Raw genomic sequence first — 17,659 nt, 5'->3', positions numbered from 1 at the left:
ATGTATAAAGATTTCATACATGTCATTATAATACATGCTGCTATTGACTCAGTGAGTCTTTTATGGGATTATTCTTATAGCAACAATAGGAATACTTCAGAGGTGAGATTCACATAATTTTCCTTCCACTTTGCCCAGCACCAACAATATGAGCTTGCGTGCACACTTGCTTCAGTAGCAAAAGCACCTTCCATGCATGCGCATGGTCTTCTGCACATGCACTTTGCTCATGCACATGGCTTGCACACATCCACATGGCTTGAAAACATGGCATAGCACTGAGGCAGGTGGGGCACCCCATCCCATAGAACATAGAAGACTGACGGCAGAAAAAGACCTCATGGTCCATCTAGTCTGCCCTTATACTATTTTCTGTATTTTATCTTAGGATGGATATATGTTTATCCCAGGCATGTTTAAATTCAGTTACTGTGGATTTACCAACCACGTGTGCTGGAAGTTTGTTCCAAGGATCTACTACTCTTTCAGTAAAATAATATTTTCTCATGTTGCTTTTGATCTTTCCCCCAACTAACTTCAGATTGTGTCCCCTTGTTCTTATGTTCACTTTCCTATTAAAAACACTTCCCTCCTGAACCTTATTTAACCCTTTAACATATTTAAATGTTTCGATCATGTTCCCCCTTTTCCTTCTGTCCTCCAGACTATACAGATTGAGTTCATTAAGTCTTTCCTGATACGTTTTATGCTTAAGACCTTCCACCATTCATGTAGCCCGTCTTTGGAACCGTTTAATTTTGTCAATATCTTTTTGTAGGTGAGGTCTCCAGAACTGAACACAGTACTCCAAATGTGGTCTCACCAGCGCTCTATATAGCGGGATCACAATCTCCCTCTTCCTGCTTATTATACCTCTAGCTATGCAGCCAAGCATCCTACTTGCTTTCCCTACCCCAGAGGCTGCTAATACCGGCTCGCCCAAACTGGTCCAAACTGGCTGAATACCACCTCTTGGATACTTACATCTAAAATATTGAGTTCTTCATTTTAGTAAGAATCCATAGTATTCAGATAACCAGAAAGACTTGCAAATGCGTATTAGCAGCAGGCCTAGAACCCAGGAAAGGTTTGGATAAACATAGTCCATCACTAAATCTCTTCTACATATCACACACATAAGATTATCTTCATTGTTGCTTGAGATTTATAAATTCAACTGATGAAAGATGGACTAAGCTAAGCCTATCACTCGTTTCTCACTCACGTGAAATCCTCCCAAAGTCAGTTACCTAATATCGCTGGACAAAATGGTTCCTTCCATTCTGGGTCAATGGGCAGCCTATATCAGGACTTCTTTTAGCGCATGTAATGTTTCATCTCTGGAAATCTTCCAGGCAGAGATATAATCATGATTTGGAAGATGTTCCTTTGGTTCAAAAAGAATCAAACGCTTCCTTCCAGCAAAACACTATTTTATGAAGCTTATGAGATCACATAAATGCATCCCACAACAATTATGTTTAGGGTAACTACATTCCAGACTTCTTGTCAGCCTCCTACTAAGGAATTTATCAAGGCTTTATTCCCTATAAATCTGTACTTTATGGGATGCATCTTAAAATTAGCTGGGCTCCCTGTTGGATTCTTCCAAGAGCAATTTTTATTGCCTTGAGATTGCCCTGGATGCTTTAATTAGCACTGACTCCATCGTGTTTTTTTAAAAATGATATCACCAACTTGTGGGACTGTTTATTTATACTGATGTTCTATTTATATATAAATAATATGTTTGCCTGTTTCTCATCAGTTCTGAGAAAAGCCACTGAATGTTCAAAACATCATCTGGATCTAGGAGCCATTTCTGAACTTCTTTCTGCATTCAGTTGGACTTAAATTTGTTCTTATGTCTATTCAGATTGATTTTACTTACACAGAAGATTCCTGAGCACACATCTTCTGCTACTTTTTAAAGGGACAAGAGACGTTTCTTTTTCATAAATGCTAATATAAAACTGGATTCTTGTGTGTTCAGGGCTATAGTTGTTAATGGTTACATGAGTGGTGGCAATTATTGATGCTAAATAGATAGCCAAGATGAGGATAAAAGATAGGAAGAAGATTTACATTATTTACAATTATGTCAATTATGTTATTTTTTTCCTTATGTGAACAAAATGTTATTAAATAAATTGCATGAGGAATAAATGCAGATGGGAAGGAGATTAAGTAGAAAACCATTCCAATGGAAACATCATAATAGATAATTACTGTCTTTAAACAAAATAAAATGTTGGTTGAAGTACCTATTCCACAAAAAATCTGTTGTGCGTAGTTTTATGAATTTGTGATACCAAAGTGATGACAAAAGCAAATTCTATTTCAAATTTTAGGAGCTCCTAGCAGAGTTTTGAGAATCCCCTGCCAGAATTCTCCAGTTAACTACAGTATTTTGATATTTCTCTTTTTGAAGGATGAACAAGATGAATTGTTGCTGGAAAAGATGGCTGCCTAATTCAGATAAAGCCCTTGGCAGAAGGCTCATTCTATCCAGTATTTCTAGGCTTTGAGTGGGGAGATTGAAAGAAATATTTCCCCCCTATTCCCACCGCACCCAAATTGTGTTGAAGGGAGAAGTCTTGACGAAAGGGAATAGCATTCCTCAACTAGGCAAGTGAGATTATATCAGAAAGGTCAGCCTGGCTGCTGGCTGTTTTAATAATTATCTTTATCAGAAATCCCTTGGCAGAAGCGGCCTGCCTGAGTTACCAATCTCTTCAACTCATGACTGAGAGAAATGGAAAGTTGGATGATTTGGAGAATGACTGAAGGAGGATCAAGAGAGAGTGAGTCCAGTGTGAACTGGAATGAGGACGGTGAAAGAGTATAGCCGTTCCTTCACAAGAGAGAAAGCGCCATCACATGGAATGACTCCAAAGGAGACTCTAAGAGACAGTGAGGCATAATTACAAGGTGGGGATGGAGTTAAATAAATCCCTTTATTATAGTTTTTCTTCTCTTTGACCCAAGGTTAATCTTGACAGTAGTATGTAATGCAAAAGCCCCGCTCCTATTTATTGGACATTTAGTGCTGATCATACAGAAGGACTTGTCTTTAAACTTCTCTCATTTTAAAATGAAGAGTTTATGACACTGTAAAATCTAAAACAGTCAAGAAAGAATTTCAAATATTGGCAGGCTTCATCCCTTCAAATAAAACTTTTTTCCCGATAACTATTAAAGTAGCCCTTCATAGCACCGGACCAGATTATCTCAGGGACCGCCTTCTGCTGCATGAATCCCAGCGACCAGTTAGGTCCCACAGAGTGGGTCTTCTTCGGGTCCCGTCAACTAAACAATGCCGCTTGGCGGGACCCAGGGGAAGAGCCTTCTCTGTGGCGGCCCCGGCCTTCTGGAACCAACTCCCCCCAGAGATTAGAATTGCCCCCCACCCTCCTTGCCTTTCGTAAGCTACTTAAAACCCACCTCTGCCGCCAGGCATGGGGGAATTGAGATACCCTTTCCCCCTAGGCCTTTACAATTTTATGCATGGTATGTCTGTATGTATGTTTGGTTTTTTATTATAATGAGTTTTAAATTGTTTTTAGTATTGGATTATTGTTATACACTGTCTTATTATTGCTGTTAGCCACCCCGAGTCTCCGGAGAGGGGCAGCATACAAATCCAATAAATAATAATAATAATAATAATAAATAATAATAATAATAATAATAATAATAATAATAATAATAATAATTTCTAAAAGTATATTTTTTTAAAAAAATATGATTTTGCAAAAGAGTAACATGCCACTATAGAATGTGAAAACACTAAACTATTGGTTTATCTTTGTTAAGTTGTTAATGCATTTTCTTGTGCAGAGGGATCACAAATTATACGGTACTAAGCGGGATTGTTCTGTATCTTTGAGAAGCAACTTTCTTTTTGGAAAGACCCTATAGCTAGACTGAAAAAGAAAAAGACTACTAATATGTAGTGTCTTTAATATGAACATCTAGAGATTATTTGGAGTTTTGCAACCCAAATATATGATTGTATTTCAAGATGATCATTGTAAGAATACAGGTAGTCCTCAACTTGTTTAGTGACCATTCAAAGTTTCAACAGCACTGAAAAAAATTGAAAAAAAACCCTGTTTTTCATAGATGTGACCTTTGCAACATCCCCATGATCCTGTCAAGATGCCAAGATGCTTGGCAACTGACTCACATTTATGATGATTGCGGTGTCTCAAGGTTACGTGATCCCCTTTTGCAACTTTCTGACAAGGAAAATCAATGGGGAAGCCAGGTTCATTTATCAACCAGGTTACTAACTTACCAACTGAAGTGATCCACTTAACAACTGTGGCAAGAAAAGTTGTAAAATGAGGCAAAACTCACTTAACAAATGTCTCTTTAACAACAGAAATGTTGGGCTTACTTGTGGTCGTAATTCGAGGATTACCTGTGGCTACTTGTCCATTTCAGAGATCAGGATCCATAACAAGAAAAACCAAAACCGAAGGTCCTTTACTTGATAATCAGCAGTATCAAATCTTTTAATCTCTGCGTATAGAATTATCTTAATTCAGTAATCATATATTGAAATAATCCCCAGGCTTTTAATCATAAAAGGATGCATTCTGGTTTTGATTTAATATTAATCTTTAAAATCCTTTGTATCAAAAAATGTATTTGAATCTAAAACTGTTTAACTTTGTAAAATTGCCATCAAATGTGCTAAAATGTCATGCAGGGTTTATATTTATTCCATACTCTCAATGTGACTTGTCAAATGAGTTTTGAAATCAATATTAATGTTATTGTACCATAAAGATCCATGCCATCCAAAGCTCAAGCCATGATCTTCCAACTCTAAAAGTCTCTTATTTCCCAGCTTTCTCTCATCAATTTTTTTCATCCAGATCAAACACTAAGCAGTAAAATACAATTTCAGATCTAGTAAGCCCAATCCTCACTTTTATTTGCATCTTGTAACATTTTATATTTAAATCATGGTTTTGTTCCCTTTTTATTCACACACACACACACACACACACACACACACACACACACTAAACAACCATGCTCAACTATGGAATTAATCGGGCTTGATAAATTGACATTTACAGTTTGAAAATTAATGATTTATTTGTTGATTGATTGATTGATTGATTTATCTATCTATCTATCTATCTATCTATCTATCTATCTATCTATCTATCTATCTATCTATCTATCTATCTATCTATCTATTTATTTATTAGATTTGTATGCTGCTCCTCTCCGTAGACTCGGGGCGGCTCTTTTGCGCTCAGCCTCTCTTATCCCCTTCTCTACTCAGGCTTGCCCTACAGAAGCCTCTACTTTCCTATCCCCTAGTCCAGTGGTCCCCAACCTTTTTTCCACCAGGGACCAGTTTCAGCAAGACAATTTTTCTATGGCCCGGTGGGGGCAGAAAGGGGGTTTAGCTTATCGTTCCATTGTCTCTCCCCCCCTTTTTTTAATTTTGCGGGGGAGTTGAGGTGACAGAGGGAGGAAGGGTAGGAGGGGGCGGTTTCCTGTCTCTTTCCCCTCCTGTTCACTCGGGACCGCCGTTTGCCTTTCAGCAGTTCCAGAGGACATCCCCCCCCCGTTCCGTCTGGGATTGCAGCAAGGAATCCCAGAGCAGGGGGAGGTGCCTCCACGGACACAGTCACCTTCTTTTGCGATCGCTGCCTGCTTGGAACGCCCACCACTGCCAGGTCTGGTAATTTTCTTGCAGCAAGGAATCCTTCCAAAAGAAAATTACCAGAGCTGGTGGGGGGGGTTTCATGGTCACACCCCCCCCTGGCTTCGCTCCCACCCAGGACCCCGGGAATAGGGTGGGGGAGCCTAGCAAAAAAAGAGCTGCACAATGCCAAAGCCTTTTCGTTTGAGCTGCAGGCAGAGCGAGGGCTTTGCAAGGGCTTCGCAAGGAGGAAATAGACCACTTTCGACGAGAGAAGAAAGACAGGAAAGGAAGAAAGCAAGCAAGCAAAGGTTTTCTCAGCCCGAGGCAAATGGCGGTCCCAAGTGAACGTGAGGGGAAAGAGACAGGAAACAGCTTGGCACTCGCCGGCTCCACAGTAGCTGCTGACTCCGCGGACCGGTGCAACATGCCTTGCGGCCCGGTACTGGTCCGCGGACCGGCGGTTGGGGACCCCTGCCCTAGTCGGTTCTCTCCTCCCTACTATTTAACATTTACATGAAGCAACTAGATGAGATCATCCGACGGCGTGGGGTGAGGTATCATCAGTACGCTGATGATACCCAGTTATACATCTCCACTCCATGCCAATTCAGTGAAGCGGTTGACTTGATGTGCTGGTGCCTGGAAGCTGTAAGGGTCTAAATGGGAGCCAACAGGCTCAGGCTCAACCCCGACAAGACTGAGCGGCTCTGGGCATTCCCTGTTCCATTTATCTGTCCATTGTTCTGGGGGGAGGCTCTGACCCCCTCAGATAGAGTTCGTAACTTGGGTGTCCTCCTGGATCAACAGCTGAACCTTGAATACCATCTCTTGGCTGTGGCCAGGGGGACCTTTGCCCAGGTTTGCCTGGGGTACCAGTTATGGCCCTATTTGGATCAAGAGGCTTTGCGCACAGTCACTTAGGTCCTCATTATCTCTCGTCTAGATTATTGCATTGCGCTCTACATGGGGCTACCCTTGAAGAGTGTTCAGAGACTGCAGATAGTTCAGAATGCAGCCGCATGAACTGTTATGGGTGTGCCTCGGCATGCCCATATAATACCAACACTCCGTGTGCTGCACTGGCTACTGATTAGTCTCCAGTCACAATTCAAAGTGTTGGCTATCACCTATAAAGCCCTACATAGCTTAGGGCCTGACTATTTATGGGACCGTCTCCTGCCACATACCTCCCAGAGTCCTATTAGATCGCACAGAATCGGCCTCCTCCAGGTCCCATTGACTAAACCATGTAGGTTGGTGGGACCATAAGGGAGGGCCTTTTCTGCTGCCGCCCCGGCTTTATGGAACCAACTCCCCCCCCCATGTTTGCACTGCTCCCACTCTACTGGATTTTCGAAAAGCTGTTAAACCCTGGCTTTGTCGATAGACCTGGGCGCTATGAACTCTAACATCAGATGTGCCCAAATTATGTTTGCCTGGTATGCAAGTTTGTTAGATTGGTTTGGGTTTTTTTTATAATGAGTTATAATGGGGTTTTCTTTACTGTTGATGTTCAACTTCTTTTTTTATTATTGTTCCAGTGTATTTTTTATTGCTGTAATCCACCCTGAGACCTACGGGATTGGGCGGCATAGAAGTTGAATAAATTAAATTCTCTCCCTCAAACTGGCCCCCCTGATCCTCCTCTATCCCCTTCTCTCCCTCAGCTTTGCCCCACAGAAGCCTCTCCTATCTTATCCCATTCTCTGCAGTTACAGTAGTCCCTCACCTATCGCTGGTGTTACGTTCCGACCCGGCCGCGATAGGTGAAATCCGCAATGGGGAATTTATCGACTGACAGTTCTTTATGGGGGACGCTCCCTGTTCTCTTTCTCCTCCTTCTCACCAGCTCCAGATGCCTGGAGGCGAGCAACGGCCGGCTAACCTTCCCCCCCACTACTACTTATTCTGCGCCTGAGGAAAAGAAGGGGAAGGGGGTAAAAGAATTGCCGCCACCGAGCATTCCCGACCCACTGCTATTCTTTGCAGCAGTTCGGCCAAACGTTGTCTTTTTTGCCTTGCCCCGGCTGGAAAGTCCCTGGTGAGCTGCCCCGGCTGGTTCTTTTTTTCTCTCTCTCTCTTTTCTTTTTTTCCCCCCTCCACCCGCCCAGCACTTCCTCTCCCACCCTCGAGCCCAGTCTGGAAATCCCCGCCGCATCGCGTTCCTTTCTTTGCTCGCACTCGCTCATTTGCATGCTGCCGGGAGCTCTTTCTACAACCCCAAGCACACCGCCGCCAACCACTAAGCGCACCTCCAAAGACTGCCTTCTCGGCACTGGCGAGGCGGGTTGAACGAGGGGACGGGCCTCCGCCGGAGCTCAGTCCCCGCCCCGCTCATCATTCGCCCAGCCGCGGGCTGGTTGGCTTGTCCTGCCCTTCCAAACTTCTAAGCACCGTATCTGTGCCAACGCTGACTTCAAAACCTGCGATGAAGTGAAGCCGTGGTGGGTGAAGCGCGATATAGCGAGGGACTACTGTATTTTCAGGTTGGGAGGTGGTGTAGAACATCTAACTAATTAGCATCAGAGTGTTTTGATACTTTTTTACTGCTTTAATGACTTGGGGATGAGTTTGAGATACTTGTGTTCAGCTTCCCTTGTGTTTTCCTAATCGCATGACCTACAGATCTTTACAAAAGATCTGTAAATGTTTTTCTGCTCTTTTTGCCTCTTTTCCTTTTAACTGGTGTAACAGTAGAAGGAACAGATTCATCTGAACTGAGGAGAAAAATAAGGGGGAAAAAAATCTGTCTCTGCCTACCAGCAGCCATTGGTATTCATCTGGCTAGTGTCCTGTTAGTGTGTGAGAGAGTTGTGGGGTGTTCGGAAACTCAAACAGTATTTGCTGTGTGAGCAAGAAGGAGACAGGAAGGAGTCTGTGTGCGGCTTAGCTCAACTGTTCTATAGTAAAGTTGCTTGCTTCTGTGAAAGCAAAAGCGAAACTGAAACTCCTCTGCTTGTGTTTTGCATTTGGATCAGATTTCTTTCCAGGGGGAGTAGAACTCCTTAGCATCAAAGTTTGTTAATAATAATGTAAGGAATACTCATGCTCCAATGGTCAATGTGTAAAATCCCTTCTTAGTGAGCACCTAGAAGCCAAGAGGAACATGCATGGAAAATTTAAAGCTTGTAGGTTTTATGAATCTGGAGATTCCATGATTAATGCAAGTAGTTTTTGCTTATATGTGTATGTGTGTGTGTGTGTACACACACACACATGTACATGCATAGATACATACATATGCCATTATTTAAATGGTGCATCAGTTGTCAAAATAGTGTAGGTACTGTAGGAAATGAGAACATCATTCTTGGTAGAACATTCATTTTTATACAGAGGTTCTAACAGTGACTGTTTTAATTTCACTTATTTTAATATTTTTGTTAATTTCATGTCTTATAATTATTTTACTGGTAAAATAAAGTACAATTCATATTTATTTTAGTATTTTATTTTTATTAACGTTTTCATCTTCTGATTATTAATTTTAAAACCTGATAATATACCAAGGTCCTTTAATTTTCCAATTAATGCTTCTACTCCCTCTAGTGGATAATCTAAAACTAATACAAAATCATCTGCAAATGCCTCCAACTTAGTTTCTTTTTAAATTAATTTCTGCAACTGTTTGTCATATGGTCACTCTTTCTATAGTCTCAACATATTTTTCGTATGATGGTGGCTACTCAAGTGTAGCCTTACTACTGCAGCTTAATGGTCAAAGTCTTGTGTCATCACAAAACAAGGTTAATTCACTTGGTGCAAGGATTTACAGCAAACTAGGGATTTTCTGGAGAATATAAAGGGAATCTCCCACTACAAGGCTGACTATATACTTTCAGAATTACTATGTGAAATTGTGTTGTGTGAACATGTCTTTCAGAATGGGAGAAATACAGGTGAATTTATTGTTCATAAGCATCAGAACACCTTGTAGTAATGTTGTTGACTTAGATCTGAAGTCGAATTATCGTTGATGGTTTCTGAGATGCTCAAGATTTGTCTGGGAATCTCTGCCCCAGCTTTCAAATCAGAGCAAATATTTTCCTGATATATGATGAGGATACAGATGTTTCTACTAACTAGGAAGCTGGTAAAGTGTCCCAGGAATAATCACTGGCAACTTTTTACAAAGTTTTGGAAGAAATTGATTATTTGATGTCTTGTGCACACAAAGGCCTGCTGGATATATAAAGTGAAAGAAACAGACTGAACATATTTTTTTTGTCCTATACACATATAGGACACCCCATGACCTAATCTTAGTATTTCTTATGGGGTTGGGACAGCTGAAAATTCTTAACACGTTCCATTAAATGGATCAGATTACAGCTGTGACAGGAGGCCAAGATTCTCAGGGCAAGAGCTCAGTGTCCTGATCCGAGGCCAAATGTTCGGGGTCACATATCTGAAATCCTCCCGATGAAACTCAATATATCGAAGGGGATCAAGTAGTGCTCACCACGTGAGGCTAATATCTTCCGGTACTGTCAGACTTGAACTAATCAGCCAATCAGCTTTGAGATAGCCAAGTGAAGATGTTAACCATATCAGTTCCAAAAAAGAACAAGGGCCTCTAGAGCCAGGTTGGTCTAAAAACATCCCACAGGTGATAGCTACCCCACCATTATGGGAAAGAAACCTGGGACTAATATGATTGTGGCCCTCATACGCTTCTGTTGCTACTTACAAAGTAATTTTCACTCCAAACATTCCCAGAAGCAGGTTAAACCAGTTTTTAAAGCAGCCAGGAGGTCAACTGTGTCATGTTTAGAGTCATTGTTATATCCTACTGGTTCTGCATACCTGACCAAAATTTTTCTACCGGTTCTGCATATCTGACTGTGCCTATAGGAGCACATCACTGAATATGAAGTGGCCTGTTAAGTAAAGTAATATTTAAAGTGCTTGGCTCTGGAGCCCTGATTCAAGTCCCAGGCGCTGTACAATGGAATGAGCTCTTTAACTTGCCCCTGCCAACTTATAGTTTGAAAGCATGCAAATGTGAATAGATAAATACAGTAGGTACCACTTTGTTGGGAAGATAACAGAGCTCCATGTGCCTCGGTATAATAGTCATTCATTCATTCATTCATTCATTCATTCATTCATTCATTTATTTATTTATTTATTTATTGTTAGAGTTGAAAGGGACCATGAAGGCCATCGAGTTCAACCCCCTGCCCAAGCAGGAACACCAGTCAAGTGGCAGTTCAATCTTCTCTTAAAAATGTCCAGAGTGTTGGAGTTCACAACGTCTGCTGGTAGGTTGTTCCATTGGTTGATCGCTCTGACCGTCAGGAAATTCCTCCTTATGTCCATGTTGAATCTCTCCTTGATCAGCTTCCAGCCGTTGTTCCTCGTCCATCTCTCTAGTGCTCTGAAGAATAAAGTGATCCCCTCCTCTCTGTGACATCCCCTCGTATACTTGTAGACTGCTATCATGTCCGCTCTGGCCCTCCTTTTCTCTAGGCTATCCATGCCCAGTCATGCTAGCCACAAGCAGTGTTCCCTCTAATTTTTTTGGGGGGTGGGCGGAAAAGTATAGTGTCTGAGCGGCAGTCCCTTTGGGACTGGGCGGCACAGAAATAATAAACAAACAAACAAACAAACAAACAAATAAAAAACCCACCCTGCTTTGTCTCAGAGAATTTCAAAATAAAATACTGTACTGTGTGTCTATAACAGTGAGCTCATAATAGGGCAACTCTATCAATATCAAAATGCCACTTAAATAGTTGAGCTAGTTTCAAACTAGATTTTGATTTTCTTTCTCTCTTCCTTACTCCCATTCTTTCTCTTTCTCTTTTCCTTCCTCTCTTTTTTCTATCTGTTTCTCTCTCTTCCTCTCTCTCTCCTTCCCTCTCACTCTTTCCCTCTCGGCTTCTGGGCAGGTTTGGAAAACTCTGAGTTGATGATGATTTTTAAGTGAGCGATTGCTCACTGCTCAGCTTAGAGGGAACTATGGCCACAAGGCCATAGAGATGTCTTCAGACAATGCTGGCTCCCTCAGCTAAGAACTGCGGATGAGCACCGCCCCCTAAAGTCAGACACAACTGGACAGGATGAATATGAGTGATTGGTTTGAGGATATCGGGATTTTAGAGTGTATTTTAGATTTAGATTTCTACATGTTTTTATATTTATTCCTGTTGTGAGCTATCCTGAATCTGAGGAGAAGGGCGGCGTAGAAATCTAATTAATAAATGAAATGATAAATAAATTTACCTTTATTTTGCTTAATCAAAACTCTGATAGCAAAGTACCGTACATTCATAACAATTGGATATTTATATTACATAGATTATATAGCATCTTTCATTTTAAATATTTTAGCTTCACAGAAAAGGCCAATTACAAAAAAGGTTCATTACTTGGTTAACAATAAAAGTGTAACAAAAACCACAGAAGAAAACATACTTGAACTAATCTAGTACATCCAGAGGTTTTAGATTTGTTCCAGGTCAGTTCCTGATGTGAAATTATGAAGTCATGGACCAAAGCAGGGGAAAACTTAAATGTTTAGAATTCTTTAAAAAAATGAATTATAATTTATTCATAAACTTAATTACTACCAAGTTAATAAAGTTCTCTGAGAAACAGATTAAAATGGATGTCATATACTGAAACTCTCATTTTCCAAAAGAATCTGGCGAAGAGATAAGCTGTTTTGATTGTTGGAGACATCAAGGTCACATTGAGAAATGGCTCGCCGTCACCATTATCTTTAAAGAATGTTCTCCCTTATTAACCTTAATTCAAATATTTTCCCAGTTTCTGTCATGTACAATTCTGACTCTTGACATCTCTCCATTTCTATCCAGTTTGGCAATTAATAGAAATAAGAGGATCAGAATCTGAAAAACAGAGTTTTTATCTTCACACTGCCCAACCCTGACATTATTACATGGTTATATTTGTCTGGGGGAAAAATATTTTGTATTTCAAAATAGTAAATGAAATCCCCTACTATAAAGGATTGATCTTTTGTCAAGAATGTAAAATAGCCAGTATCTCCATCCAGAAAAAAACAATCCTAATTTCCCAGTCATTTCCAAGATCATATTCTTTTTCAAGTTATAGGAAAAATGTTAATTTTTTTCTTTATATCTAATTCAATTTCCACGATTAAAACATAAAAATAACCTTTCTTCTGTTCTGTCTGGGTGCCCCCAGACTTCAACACCAACTGAAAAAAGCAGCCAGACACGCTAGTAAAAGCAAAGGCACTTTATAGTTCGAAAAACAAACACAGAGAAAAACCTGTTCTTCCCAACAGACAGGCTATGAGGCTTCACAGCAGAGTCATGACGGCCAGACAATACAGCAGACTTCTTGCTGGCACACACACCACTGTAGAGAATATGACCCACGTCTTTCCCCCCAAGGTTTCAGCCTTCAGGGCCACAAGCCAGAGTCAGAAACGCCAAAGATCACAGCCAGGTCCCAGGACTCCCAAAGATAATACTCCACAATACAGGAAGGGTGGGTCTGCCTTTTCAGCCTTTCTGGGGAGAACCACACCCAAACCCAGCTGTTGCCTATTTAGGGCTGGAAATACCTGGCTAATTGTTCCCTTCGTTGTGCTGCTCTTCTCTGCCTAAGATCGATGATGGCTTGTGCATTTTCATCCAAGGACTCCAGGCTGCTTGCTGGGGAGAGCTCCACCCCGGGGGACTCAGGCTGTTCCCCCTCTCCCTCGGCCTGATATTCCTCCTCCCCGTCTGCCTGGGCCTCCTCCTCCTCCTCCTGTTCCTCATCCTCCCCCTCTGAGCATGGAGCCGGCAGAGGTTCAGCCGTTCCCTGAGGAGCCTCAGATGGAATCACAACACCTTCTAACATAGGTGGAAGGCCAAAATGGTTAAATGCAAAAACATCACCATGGTTCAAAGTTTTTTTTTAACTGCATGACCAAATTTGATGTCATCATCAGAAGAATTCAATTGACTGCAGCTCATTCTTAAGATGTTTATATCTTCAGTAAAAATCTGCAAAATTACAATCTTACCTGCTAGGGAGTTGTCTTCTTTTGAAATTAATAGACCATAAAATTTCACCAAAGTTATTTGCTATGCTCTGCTAAAATGTTCCTGTTCTTGATGAAAAGGAAGTACAGTATTTTGCCAATGAAGTGCAATATTTTAAATGGCAAGATAACACTTTTATAAAAAACACACACAATCTTTAAAATATTTAAGAATGTAAGAATACTTGCTTGTCCATACCTTGTTATCTCTTGCAGAGGAGGAGGAGGAGGATGAAGACGAAGAACATGGGACCGTGGTCCTAAGCCCTTATATATGCCCACAAGTGTAATACTTACTCTTCTCATGCAAGACCACAGGTAATGCAGAAAACTTTTTTTTCCGCTGCCCATTGCTACTTACAATACTCTCTGATTTTGCAAATTGACCAAGTGTGCATAAAATTTGGACCTCAGTGATGACATTCTGAATTGGAAGGCTGAATGATTAATTGGCATACCTGTAATAGATATGGTCTTGATGTTCTGCATATGGAATTAACTTCTTGTTTTTAATCCTTGGGGCTTATTTCTTGTTAATTTGTTCTGCTACTTTGGATAAAAACTTTTATTTGGCCTCAGATTGGAGTACGAGAGGAAAATCAAGTGGAATTCCACATTTTATCTGATGAAGCGCAAACCACAATTAAATATAAATAAAAGAAAATGGAAGTCCAGTTATTGAATTTGAGTTTGAGTGCAGCTCCAAAGGGTCTGGACAGTTAGATGCATGACCCTTCCCCTCTTGCACCTAGCCACAATACAAACTTTTTTGGTGTGTGGTCACGTCTGTATGATGTTGCCTTGGTTTGTCCCCAAGTCATGAGTGAGACAAGCTAGAGGATACTGCTTTGGCCTTCACCCTGGTATGGAGTATAGCTTCAGGGTGTGTAAAATCTGTTAGGTTTTGTCATCTATCACCATGGAAGAAAGTGAAGTGATCAGTGATTTGAAACAGAAGCAAAAAAGACATGATGGGCATCAGCAATTGTGATGATTTTAGTAGCTTTCAGTGAGGTAAGGAAGGATGGAGAACAGTTGAACTCACAACTGAGGAAAGAATCTTAAATCTAAAATATTATCACACTGTTTTCCAGGGCTCCAGAGGGCTGGACCAGGAGCAACGGATGGAAACTGACCAGGGAGAGATTCAACCTGGAAATAAGGTGAGAGTGATCAACCAGTGGAATAGCCTGCCAGCCGAGGTTGTGAACGGCCCATCACTTGACACATTCAAAAGGGAATTGGACTGCCATCTGGCTGGGGCGGTGTAGGGTTTCCTGCTTGAGCAGGGGGTTGGACTTGATGACCTACAAGGTCCCTTTCAACTATAAATAAATAAACAAACAAATTAATAAATGTATAATAAAGAGGGAAGAACAGAAAAGAGTGTATGCATTTTTCCTCCTTTAGTTCTTTCTTTCTATTCCAGCCCTTTTAGGCATATTCATTCTTCCTTTTCTGCTTATGCAGATGGATGTCACCCAAGGAATTGGTACTCCTATAACAGTTGACTTAACAAAGTTTGATCAAACACAATGCCGGTACTCTTTTGGATTATTTTCAATCTCCTGGGAATTACCATAGATGAAAGATCCCTTTTTAGCATTTCCACCAGAACATGTTCATCTCCAACTACAACTAGCCCAGTTCAGTGTTTCATGAGAAAATAAGCATTAGATTCTTGTCTTCTGTCTGTATCACTCTCCAAACTGGTATTTTATTTATTAAATTTTTGTGCTGCCCATCTATTCTAAAGATTATAAATATCTTCCAAATGAAAATCATGACACTCAAGAGTTGAACCATAACACACAGAATTCTCCATCCTGACCAAGTTGGCTAAAATTCTGAGAGCAGCAGCCTCAATACACCTTGAGGTCAACAGTTTGGGGCAGACTGACCTAAATCAACTATCCACTGGTAGCTTGGGTGGTAATTTGTCCTATTTTTAATCCATCATTTGTTTCCTGTCAAAGCTATTAAGCAAAGGGAGGAAAGCAAGGTATGTCCAAACAGCAAAGCAATTCATCTTCCACAATTGATGAAATTCAGCTCTTTATAACCTCTAAAATGCTCAAGAAGGAAAAGGTAATTGGATAGACTGAATAATAGGACGTGGCAGAATCATGTCATACGATGCACTTCTTTTATAGCCCAAGTCCTTGAATCCCCATGATTAATTAAAGGACCAAAGCTGCTTACCTTTTCAGCAAAATTCAGGGCAAATGACATAGGTGTTGTTTCTCCATATCTAGCAAGTCTCCCGCGACTGAGTCAGAGGCTAGGGCTGGTCACGCTTGGTACTGCAAGCTGCTTCTGCTGACTGTAGTTCACCAGTTCAAATCTCACCAGGCTCAAGGTTGACTCAGCCTTCCATCCTTCCAATGTGGGTAAAACAAGGACCCAGACTGTTGGGGGCAATAAGCTGACTTTGTAAACTACTTAGAGAGGGCTGTAAAAACACTATGAAGTGGTATATAAGTTTAAGTGCTATTGCTATTGTATAGTTAAATCTGAAGAGGGAGGGGAGTACTGGATTAAAATCCCATTCAAGTGGGAAGGGTGACCATTGAGTAGCCACTATTTTGAACATAATCTACTGCATGGGAATGTAAGTGGGGATATGAGGTGCGCTCAGTTCTTTGGAAGAGTATAACTTAAGCATGTACTTCAAAGACACCTACTTCTGGGAGAGCTACTTCAGTAATGTCAGAGGTTTCCCATTTAGTTTTCTACAAAGATTCGATAGTGTAACTTTGAATTTGCTTTTAGATTTAAGAGTCTGATGAGTATATTTAGAATTGTTGGCAATTCTCAGCAGTCAATCTATTGCCAGACCTTATCCGTACAGCTCATATCTTCCTAAGATAAGGCGGGTGATGGAAATTTTAAGTCAGTGTCCTGTGAGCGTGAGTTTCAACACTTGTGTGAATTATTTGAAAGCCAATAGTGGCAGTAAATAAACAGTTCCTTCCTTTATTCCTTCTGTGCTTTGATTCATCACATCCTCTCATTTCCTCTTCCTGTTACGATTTCCACTAAGGATTTCCTCAATGCTTTTTGCTGAGAAAAATGTAATGTGCCAAGCCTGTGGCATTTTGGAGGAGGCTTAGTCAGTCTGTCCACTTGATGAAAGAACCCACAGCAAGGGTGTGTGTGTGTGTGTGTGTGTGTGAGGGGGGGTACCCTTAACTTTGCAGAAGATGGGCAGGGAAATGGACACTCTGTCCCTCTCTCTCACACAAACTGGGGACTACTGGACTTTGCAACTTCCATTTACAGTGGCTGCATTTGCAGCTAAAGGGTTGAAAAGGGGGAGTACTCTCAACAATTCTACTATCTTTCACAGCAGCATAACCAGCTTAGCTTTCAGCAGAAAGTAAGTGGGATATGGGAAGAGGGTATTCTCAGAATGGCTTTCCATTCTCTCTTTATTTAATTTTACTCTATGTATTTGGATGAAAAAACTCTCATGCTGCTAATAACATTTAAAACCAGCAACAAGCACAAAATGCACAATCAGCCTAGATAAAACCAAAACCACAACCACTTTAGAGTCTCCAACTGATACGCCAACCTCCCTGCCCCACAAACACAGGGAGAGAAGTGTGGAATTGGTGTACATTTGCTCCACTTCATACAGCATATAGACCTTATGCTTTTAGACCATCCGAAGAAGTATTTTCCTTTCATATTAGGACTCCATGGATGAAGGAATGCATCAAATGAAGTTTGGGTTCTGGATAATTCAGAATAAGAGCTGGAAGGGACCTTGAAGGTTTTCTAGCCCAACCCCCTGCTCAAGAAAGAGACCCTATATCACATGGGTCCCCAAACTTGGCAACTTTAAGACTTGTGGACTTCAACTCCCAGAATTCTCCAGCCAGCATAGGTGGCTGGAGAATTCTGGGAGTTGAAGTCCACAAGTCTTAAAGTTGCCAAGTTTGGAGACCTCTGCT

The 17,659-nt window shown here is 41.1% G+C and overlaps 1 long non-coding RNA gene across 1 annotated transcript in view; it reads left to right on the top strand.

Moving 5' to 3' along the window:
* Nucleotides 1-7,610, top strand: part of LOC139160929 (uncharacterized) — a 107,452-nt gene extending 99,842 nt beyond the window's left edge. Inside the window, exon 3 of the long non-coding RNA XR_011558039.1 lies at nt 7,524-7,610. This is a non-coding gene — a long non-coding RNA (uncharacterized lncRNA). The remainder of the gene's footprint in view (nt 1-7,523) is intronic.
* The last annotated feature ends 10,049 nt before the right edge of the window (nt 7,611-17,659 follow it).

The sequence above is a fragment of the Erythrolamprus reginae genome, chromosome 2, assembly GCF_031021105.1.
Source record: "Erythrolamprus reginae isolate rEryReg1 chromosome 2, rEryReg1.hap1, whole genome shotgun sequence".
NCBI classification, from domain to species: Eukaryota; Metazoa; Chordata; class Lepidosauria; order Squamata; family Dipsadidae; genus Erythrolamprus; species Erythrolamprus reginae.
This window is presented reverse-complemented; position numbering and strand designations above follow the sequence as displayed.